This window comes from Loxodonta africana, chromosome 5 (genome assembly GCF_030014295.1).
Source record: "Loxodonta africana isolate mLoxAfr1 chromosome 5, mLoxAfr1.hap2, whole genome shotgun sequence".
Classification (NCBI taxonomy): domain Eukaryota; kingdom Metazoa; phylum Chordata; class Mammalia; order Proboscidea; family Elephantidae; genus Loxodonta; species Loxodonta africana.
In genome coordinates, this window is record NC_087346.1 from 147,404,479 (window position 1) to 147,414,383 (window position 9,905).

Below are 9,905 nucleotides of genomic sequence, written 5' to 3' on the forward strand. Positions count from 1 at the left end.
TCAGCGCCACCTCACAATCGCTCCGCCCCCACCAGCGCGTCCCGGCACGCGCGGGCGCGAGGCCGCCCCGCCCCCTGCCCCGCCCATTCATTAATATGCAGAGCTGCTTCGGGGCGCGCGCACGCTGTGCAGCTCGCGCCTCCGGGGGCGGGGGGAGAGCGGGAGCGAGCGGCGCGTGCCCCGTCAGGCCCCCGGCGCGGAGAGGAAAGGGAAAGCCGGTTGGAGGGGCGGGCGGCTGACAGGGGTCTCGGGCGCCGGGCGCACGCGCCCACGGGAGGCAAGCCAGAGCGGGCGGCGCGGCGGTTCCTGGGCAACGGCCCCTCCCGGCCCTGGGGCGCACGGGCCCCTCCCTCACCCTCCGCGGCCCCACCTCCTTCCTGTCACCTCTGCCCCGCCCCCAGTCACGTGAGGCCCGGCGACAGCGGCCGAGGCTTCCCAGGACCGGGCTGGCCCGCGAGGGAAACTGAGGCCCGGGATCCCGACGGGGTGGAGGGGGGGAAGCTCAGGGTCCCGGCGGCCGCGCTGGGCCTGAAGCCCCCATAGGAACGGAGCCAGGTGCCCTGGGGCCGCTCGCCCGCTGGCTCGGCGTGGGTCCTTTCCCAGTCTCGCTGGTCGGGTTTTGGCTGCTGTTCGCCCCACACCTCGTGCGCCACCAGGTCCCCGCCTTCGCGCTACCCTCAGTGCCCTGTAAGTGCCTTCCCGGTTTGTTTCCGTTTTCAAGCTCCCTTGCGGTGCGCTGTCATCAGCCTCCCTGTAGCACATGAAGCGTTTTTCTGTCGGGTAAACACCAAGCACTGGAGCCCCGTGTGTCTGTCAGTTTTGCTTCAGCAAAGAACAAAGTCCCTGGAACAGAACACGGCTCCATGTGGTTATTTACACGCATATCGGCATATAATGGGTTCCAAGCCGAGTTCCCCTGGTAACTAGCCCTGGTCCAGCTCCAAGTCCCGGTATTTCAAGAAAGCATTAAAAGCGCGATCATCACGGATCCTCTCCACCACATTCTTGCCTGCCCGCATCCCCACTCTCTTCCCCCGGGGAGACTCTAATTTAAACATTTCCGAAGCTTTATGAATTTTCAAGGAAGAAAGATTTCTCACTCAGGAAAAAAAGGAGGTTCTGACTCAGCAGCCTACTTGTTGAGGCTTGCAAAATGGAAGGGAGAGAGCTTTCCTTGGTAGAGTTCACCCGTAAAGCCTCAGAAGAGGAACTAACTAATCCTGTGAATTTCCTTTCCGAAAGAAACATTTTACATCGAAAAATATATATATATTTGAGGGCCTAAATAAAGAACAACAATGATAGTATGTAATAAAATGAGTTTCATGTACCTGTTTTGCAATTTTAACTGTTTTTCTTGGTGTTTAGAGGAGTTACTCTCCTGAAAGAAACGTAGACTATAGATTCTAATTGCAAAAGCAGTAGAAGATGGGCTCAGACTCTACTTGATTTTGCTTGACAACTGGACTAAGATGAAACGTTTAATGTTGTAAATTAGCTCACACTTAACGATGTAGACAGAGTACATTTATATGAACTCTTATTTGCTATTATTTGATTTTTTTTAATTTTATGTAAATGGAGAAAATTCTGACATTGTCAAGGATTTCATGTTACTTGGACCCGAAATCAACACCTACGAAAGCAGCAGTCAAGAAATCAAAAGACGTATTGCATTGGGCAAATCTGCTGCAAAAGACCTCTTTGAAGTGTTGAAAAGCGAAGATTCACTTTGAAAACTAAGGTGCACCTGACCCAAGCCACAGTATTTTCAATCACCTCATATGCATGTGAAAGCTGGACAATGAATAAGAAAGAGGAAGAAGAATTGATGCGTTTGAATACTGGTGTTGCCAAAGAATATTGACTATACCATGGAATGTCAAAAGAACAAACAAATCTGTCTTGGAAGATGTATAACTGGAATGCTTCTTAAAAACGAGGATAGTGAGACTTTGTCTTATGTACTTCGGACATGTTATCTGGAGGGACCAGTCCTTGGAGAAGGTCGGCGGAAAAGAAGACCCTCAACGAGATAGATTGACGAAGTGGCTGCTGAAATTGCGAGGATGGCACAGGACTGGGCAATGTTCTGTTGGACGTAGGGTCGCTATGAGTCAGAACTGACTCAGTGGCACCTAACAACATTACTTAAATTTGATTTCAGCTTCTGTTACTTTAGTGTTTCAAAATTATATAAATCACACGGTAGACAGGAAGCAACATTGCAAGGGGGAAAATGTTTTATGTATAATGTTTTATGACTGATATCTTGTCTAATAAACTAATTTTGATATTGCTTTTATAGTAAGAAAAAAAATTATCCTTAAAACTCATAAATGGTTCCAAACTTGGTCAGGCGAATAAACCATTTTTAACAATCAGGCAAAATACAGAACTGGAGAAGTACATTTATTATTCTAAATTACAGTGTTCAGAAAATAACCAGAGCTCATTAGAATTAAAAAATACAAATGGCCTTTTTCACAGCACCTACTGACATATTCTTAAATAATATCCATTAATATATTTTACAGGGAAAGTGCTTCAACAACCGAGGCATGTAAACTCTATGAATGTATAACATTTTTCCTAAGTATCATTGTATATGATTGGATTCATTTCTAAGTCCAACAATAAATCTTGAAAGAGGAAGAAAATATAGGCATAAAGCTTAGCTCAATCATTGGTCAAAATTGCAGTTGTTGTTGTTAGGTGTCCTCAACTTGTCCTGGTCTGTCTTAGTCTGGAAGCTCAGGTGAAACCTGTCCACCATGGGTGACCCTGCTGGTATTTGAATACCAGTGGCATAGCTTCCAGCATCACAGAAACACACAAGCCCCCACGGTAAGACAAACTGACAGAGGTCTTCATTAGTGTGATGATGTAAAGAGAAGAGAGAGGGCTTTTACATTTAAAAGCCAATGGTGACTTTCTGGACTAGAGTTTGAACCAAACAAGATTTTTTTGATATTCTGGTCCTGATTTTGTTTTAGAACATTCCGAACTCTTTGAAATGGGGAAAAGCTGTTGAAGTCAAGTCTCGTATTTGGTAATAAGGTCAAATTTCAGATTACCCATTGCCTTCAAGTTGATCCCAACTCATAGTGATCCTACAGGACAGAGTAGAACTGTCCCATAGGGCTTCCAAGGCTATAATCTTTATGTAAGTGGACTGCAACATCTTTCTTCCTCAGAGCTGCTGGTGGGTTGGAACCTCTGACCTTCCCTTGGCAGCCGAGCACTTAACCACTGTGCCACCAGAGCTCCTTAAACTTCATATTAAGTATACAAAGTTCCAACTGGCAGAACTACTTACTGTCTTAGCATCTCAGAGTGAAATAGTCTTCTAGGACAACGTTTTTTAAATTTTCAGCTCATGACCTAATACACCAGTGTATACCAGTTGTCTGCAGAGTCAGTTCCAACTCATGGAAACCCCATGTGTGTCAAAGTAGAACTGTGCTCCGTAGGGTTTTCAATGGCTTTTTTGAGAGAGAGGAAAGTTACATTCTGGCACCTAAAACTTAAAGAGGTGAGTTTCCCATCATTGAAAATATTCAAACAGAAAGGTTTCCTATAATTGGGATGGGGGTGGGGCGGGGAGATTAGGAGGGAGGACAAAGTCTGGTGTTTTGGTGTTCTAAGTAGTGCCCAGATCCTTTGAGCCTATATTATGATCTTTTTTTATATGAAAACATTTTAAATCTATGCCCCTATATTAGGCCCTGATTTTATTCAACTGTCCCTTGTTCAGTGACTCCTGGTATCCTGACAAGTGTTTCAAAACAATATTTTTGTCTACAACCTAATACACACACACATGAAACTGAAATGGAGCTTTTATGAAACAATTCTTACTCTTAATTCATGCAGAAAACTTTATTTTTAAATTCTATTTACTTTTTAAAATGTTGGTATCAAATCACTAAACTGATTTTAAGACCAATTACTACATCAGGGCAGTTCGAATCCACCCTCAGGAGAAAGGCCTAGTGATCTACTTAAGAAAAACCGCCATTGAAAACCCTGTGGAGCACAGTTCTGCTCTGACACACATGGGGTTGCCATGAGTCGGAGTTAACTCCACGGACGACTGGTGTATACCAGTATATTAGTTCATGAGCCGAAATTAAAAGGACACTGTCCTAGAAGACTATTTCACGTCTTCTCTATCTCAAAGCCTCCTGACACTTTCTATCCTCACCCTCAGCTGCTGACCTGGCTTCTTATTTCACTGAGGAAATAGAAGCAGTCACAGGAGAACTTCCACAGATCCGCACTGCTACCATTTCCAGTCACTCCACATCTGTCCCTGTTCTCGTCCCCTTCCCCTCCTGCTACCATGGGTGACCTGTTTGAGCACCTACCTAAGGTCAGCCCCTCCGCTGGTGCACCAGATCCTACCCCTTCACCTAGGATTATGGCTCCAACAATTCCCCTTTCCCCTTTATCATCCCCTCTTCTCTCTCTGGAACACTTTCGTATACAAAGAAACCATTTCCCATCCTTGAAAAACAAAAACAAAATCTCTTGACCTCCTACTGGCCCGCTTTAGCTACCGCTTTTGCCTCTCCTGAACTCCAGACTTGTATAAACAACGGCCTATTTGAATCTCCAGGTGAATGCCTCATGTTGTTAGCTGGCCTTGCGTGGGCTCCAGACTGATGGTGACCCCAAGCATAGAAGAACAAAATGCTGCCCCGTCCTGCTCCATTCCCATGGCCATTTGCCGATCAGACCCTTGTGATCCATACTGGTTTTCACTGGCTGGTTTTCAGCAGTAGATCTCTAGACCTTTCCTTCTGCCTCTTCTTAGTCTGGGAGCCCTGCTGGAACCTGGGCAGCATTATGCTGGAACCTGGGCAGCATTACAGCAAAACACAGGCCTTCGCTGACTGACGGGTGGTGGCTGCACATGGGGTTCATTGGCCAGGGAATTTGAGGTGTGCTAGTGGCGCAGTGGTTAAGAACTCGGCTGCTAACCAAAAGGTCGGCAGTTCAAATCTACCAGTTGCTCCTTGGAAACCCTATGGGGAGTTCTACTCTGTCCTATAGGGTCGCTATGAGTTGGAATCGACTTTATAGCAACTTTTTTTTTTTTTTTTTTTTAGTGAGACATTCAGGATTGGTGGTTCAGTGATAGAATTCTCACCTTCGACGTGGGAGACCCAGGTTCCTCAGACATCTCAAATTCAACATGTGCAAGACTACACTCGCCTGCCTCATTCATCTCCAGTTATGTGAATGGCAACTCCTTGGTTCCTCTTGCTCAGGCCAAAAACCTTGGCATCATCCTTGACTTCCATCTTTCTTACTCCATATCCAAGCCATCAGAAAACACTGCCGTTCTACCTTCAAATTATATCTGAAATCCAACCACTTCTCATCACTCCCACCCCAAACAACCTGATCCAGGCCACTGTCATCTTTCCCCTGGATAGATGCACCAACCTCCTAATGGTGTCCCAGCTTCTGATCTTGTCCCTCTACAATCTCTTCTCAACATTGCAGCCAAAACGATCCTTTCCAAATGGAAGACAGACCATGTCAACGTCTCTGACTGAAAACCTCCATTTTCTCAGAATAAAAGTCAAAACATTTTCAGTTGTCAAAAAGTTCTTCATTATCATCCCCTGCCCCCGCTCGCCCCACTGACAGCTTCTACTACACAATAGGATGCATATTGTTTATTTAACACCCCGTGGCATTTGCTCTTGCAATTCACCCCATGGCGTTTGCTCTTGCAGTTCCCGTTGCCTGGAATACTTATCCCCTAAATACCAGCTGCTCCACAGGAGGAAACACCTGGCAATCAGCTCCCATAAAGATTCTGACCCATTGCCATCAGTCCATTCCAACTCATAACAGCCCTATAGGACAGAGTAGAACTGCCCCATGGGGTTTCCAAGGAGCAGCTGGTGGATTTGAACCACTGACCTTTTGGTTAGCAGCTGAGTTCTTAATCACTGCACTACCAAAACAAACAAACAAGAAAACAACAAAAAAAAAACATTGCCATTGAGTCGGTTCTGACTCATAGTGACCTTATAGCCACCAAGGCCTCCCATAAAGATTACAGCCTAGGAAACCCTATGGGGGCTGCTCTGTCCTATAGGGTCACTGTGAATTCAAATCGACTAGAAAGCACACGACAAAAAATACAACCAGGAGTCCCTGGGTGGTGCAAACTGTTAATGTGCTCAACTGCTAACTGAAACACTGGAGGCCTGAGTCCACCCAGAGACTCCTCAGAAGACAGTCCTGGTGATTAGTTCCCAAACATCAGCCATGGAAAACCCTGTGGAGCACAGTCCTATTCTGACACACGTGGGGTCACCATGAATCAGAACCGACTCACTGGCAGCTGGATCAATACCAGCAGGGCTCACTCTCATTTCTTTAATGTCTCTCACTTCTTTCAGGTCTCTGTTCAAGGCCATTTCCTTAGGGGTGTCTTCCCTGACTGCCATTGTAAGTTAGCAATCCCCTTTATTCCCCTTCCCAAGCTCCCTATTCCTCTTCCGCTGTTGGATTTTTCTCCTTCTGGCACCCTGTGTACTTAAATTGTTTATCTGTCCTCCCCATTAGACCACAAGTTCCATGAAAGAACATCATTTCGTTCACTGCTGCATCCTTCATGCTTAGAACAATGCCTGACACAAAGTAGGCACTCAGTAGTTGCCAAGTACATAATCAGAAGGAAACTGGACTCCACAGGGCAAGACTCTCCGTTTTAGTAAGCCAGAGTCAGAACTCCAGGCTCTAGGAACTGGGGTATTTAAGAAAGACATTGAAACATAGGAGTTGATTACAGGAGCTTGATAAAAAAGATGGAGTCAGGAGTCCAACTCTTAGAAACAGAACAGGTTCAGGCAGGATGGCAATAAGACCCAGGTGATACTGAGCCTCTCAGCTACTGGTTTCTTATTGTTGCACAGCCTGTAAGTATAACTGACCCCAGAGAATGGGAATGGGTAAAGCCTTTACATAGGAAATTATTAGGCATGCCTTAGAAAATAGAAATGCAGGTCCATCCTGATACTGTCTAACTTTAGGATGCTTTATTAACACAGCAGCCCAGAGTAGTACCATCCTCAATTACTTCTTATTCTTCTACTTTCCTAAACATTCCTTCATAATCTCCCCCATGACCTTCTTCCTCTCAGTGTATCCCTTACATTTTGGAGCTTCTTAACCTGTTGCTGTCGAGTCAGCTCTGACTCATGGCAACCCGATATGTGACAGAGTATAACTACGCTTCATAGGCTTTTCAATGGATGACTTTTTGGAAGTAGATTGCCAGGCCTTTCTTCCGAGGCACCCCGAGGGGACTTGAACCTCCAGCCTTCTGGGTAGCAGCTAAGAGTACTAACCTTTGTACCACCCAGCTTCTTAGGCTTATATTATTTGCCCTCTTCTCTATTTCTACACACTATTTCTAGATGACCTTATTCACTATCATGTTTTCAACTATCATCTATATGCTAATGTTTTCCAAATCCATCTCTAGTCCCGAGATCCAAACTCATATTTCCAACTGCCTATTAAATAGCTAGACCTGGGTGTCCCTCAGACACTTCAACTCAATATGTCCGTACCTGAAGTTACCGTCTTCCCCCGAACCTGCTCTTCTTCCTTAGCACTTTATCTGAGCTAATGGCCTCATCACACACCAGTTTCTCAAGCTAGAAACATGAGTCATCCCCTTCCTCCTTCTCTTTTGCCATCCAAGTACAATTGGTTACTAAATCAAGTCAATCCTACTCCAGAATGTTTGCTCAAATGTGGTGTCTTCAATCCTTCTCTTCCACCTGTGCCTTAGCTCTCAATCTCTTCTCTATCCTTCCCTCTGGCATAGGCTCTTAGCAAGTCTCCCTATCAGTTTATCTTCTGAATACCCTCCCTGTTATAGTCCCCCCAAACAGGCAAACAAACAAAAAACAACTATGATCCTGTCACAACATCCTCATCAATAAACAGCTCCATAGCCCCCACAGTATGAAGTCCAAACTTGCTAGTGGACAGTACCCTTCAGAACTTATTTGCAGCTTGCCTCTTTACCTTTATCTTATGTCACCTTCCCATACTACCAGATCCTCTGAATCAGCCATGCCATTTCATAGCTCTGTGCCTTTGCACACGCTGTTTCTACATCCTGGAATTCCCTTCCCCTCTTTTAACATAGCTGATGCTTCCTTTCTTGGAAGAAGTACAACCAGAATGCTCTGTAGAAGCAAGGGTGGCAAGACTATATCTTACGTACTTTGGCTATGTTGTCAGTAGAGATCAGTCTCTGGAGAAGGAAATCACACTTGGTAAAGTACAGGGTCAATGAAAAAAAGGAAGACCCTTAATGACATGCATTGACACAGTGGCTACAACAATGGGCTCAAGCATAACAACGTTTGTGGGCATAACATAGGACCGGGCAGTGTTTCATTCTATTATACACAGGGTCGTTATGAGTTGAAACTGACTGGATGGCATGTAACAACAACGCTTCCTTAACTTTCAAGAGTCAGCTCAGATGCCATTCTTTCTTGACTTCCTATGGACAGTTAGTTGAGCTATGCTTTCACGACATTGTCCTAATTTTTTTTTTTTTACTATAACTCATATCGCATAAGCAATAATTATCTTTTTTCCTTGACCATCTTCCCCATTAGGCCCTGAGTATGTTATAGGTCATGGATTTTCCTTTATATATCTCCACATTCCCCTTGCTGGCCACTTCCATAGCACCTGCCACACAAGCGGCCAGTAAATATGTGTCGATTAGTATTTGCCTGACGAATGCTATAAGAAGGAAAGAGAAAAGGAAGGAAAGGACAGAAGAAAAGGAGAGGGAAGAAAGGAAGGAAGGAGGGAGATGTCTCCAAAGCACACTTACAAGGACAGGTGCCATTTTGTAGGGAACTATAGGATTTTTGACTTAACGTTTGCTGGAGAAAAAATTAAATTACCAGACCATAAGAACAACAACAAAATATTTTATTTCTTCTTCCAAGATTTTCTTTGGCGATACCAAACTAAAATGTCCATTCTGATTATCATGCCATACAAGAATGAAACCATTAACAGGAGAAAATATCTAGAATCTTTACATAGGTGCAAAATGTGGCTCCCAAACACAACAAAAGGCTCCATAGGTAGTGTCACCCTTTGTGATGCCTGGGAGACTTGTCATCCAACCCTAGTACCCCCACATATGAGAGAAGGCTTCAACTTCTGGGCTGTTTGCTGCCACAAGGTTCACGAGCATTTCAGTAGACTTACTGTTCTGTTGATGCTTGCCTTTTGTCTTTAGCCAACTTGATTAGATTATGAGTCTTTGGTGGCAGTAGCTATGCCTTATATATTCCTCTATTTTCCTAGTTCTTGTCAATTCATTCATGTATCCAGCAACTATTTATTGAGTGCCTACTGTGTGTGAGACACTGTGCTGAGTACTAGGGGTACAACAGAAAACACATATAGTGCTCTGCCAAAACCAAAAAAACCCAAACCCATTTCCATCATGTCGATCCTCACTCATAGCAACCCTATAGAACGCTGCCCCATAGAGTTTCCAAGGACTGTCTGGTAGATTCAAACTGCCAACTTTTTGGTTAGCAGCGGTAGCTTTTAACCACTATGCCACCAGGGTTTGCACGTGTAGTCATAAAGGCTGTAAATAATTGTTTATTGTTGATGCCAGTTATGTTAATTCTCAACCCTAATTGTCTAAACTGGGTCAGAAACAGTGAAATTCTAGGCTGGACAAAAACTATGAAGTTCATAGAAGAAAAAATAGGATCAACACTAGAGGCCCTAATACAAGGCATTAACAAGATACAAGCCATAACCAACAGCACACAAACTCCAGAAGATAAGCTAGATAACTGGCATCTTCTGAAAATTAA

The 9,905-nt window shown here is 44.6% G+C and overlaps 1 long non-coding RNA gene across 1 annotated transcript; it reads left to right on the top strand.

The window, feature by feature from the left end:
* Positions 1–312: 312 nt before the first annotated feature.
* LOC135231463 (uncharacterized) lies at positions 313–8,511 on the top strand. The gene is made up of 2 exons (XR_010322166.1): positions 313–687; positions 5,115–8,511. It is a non-coding gene; the product is annotated as an uncharacterized LOC135231463 (long non-coding RNA).
* The last annotated feature ends 1,394 nt before the right edge of the window (positions 8,512–9,905 follow it).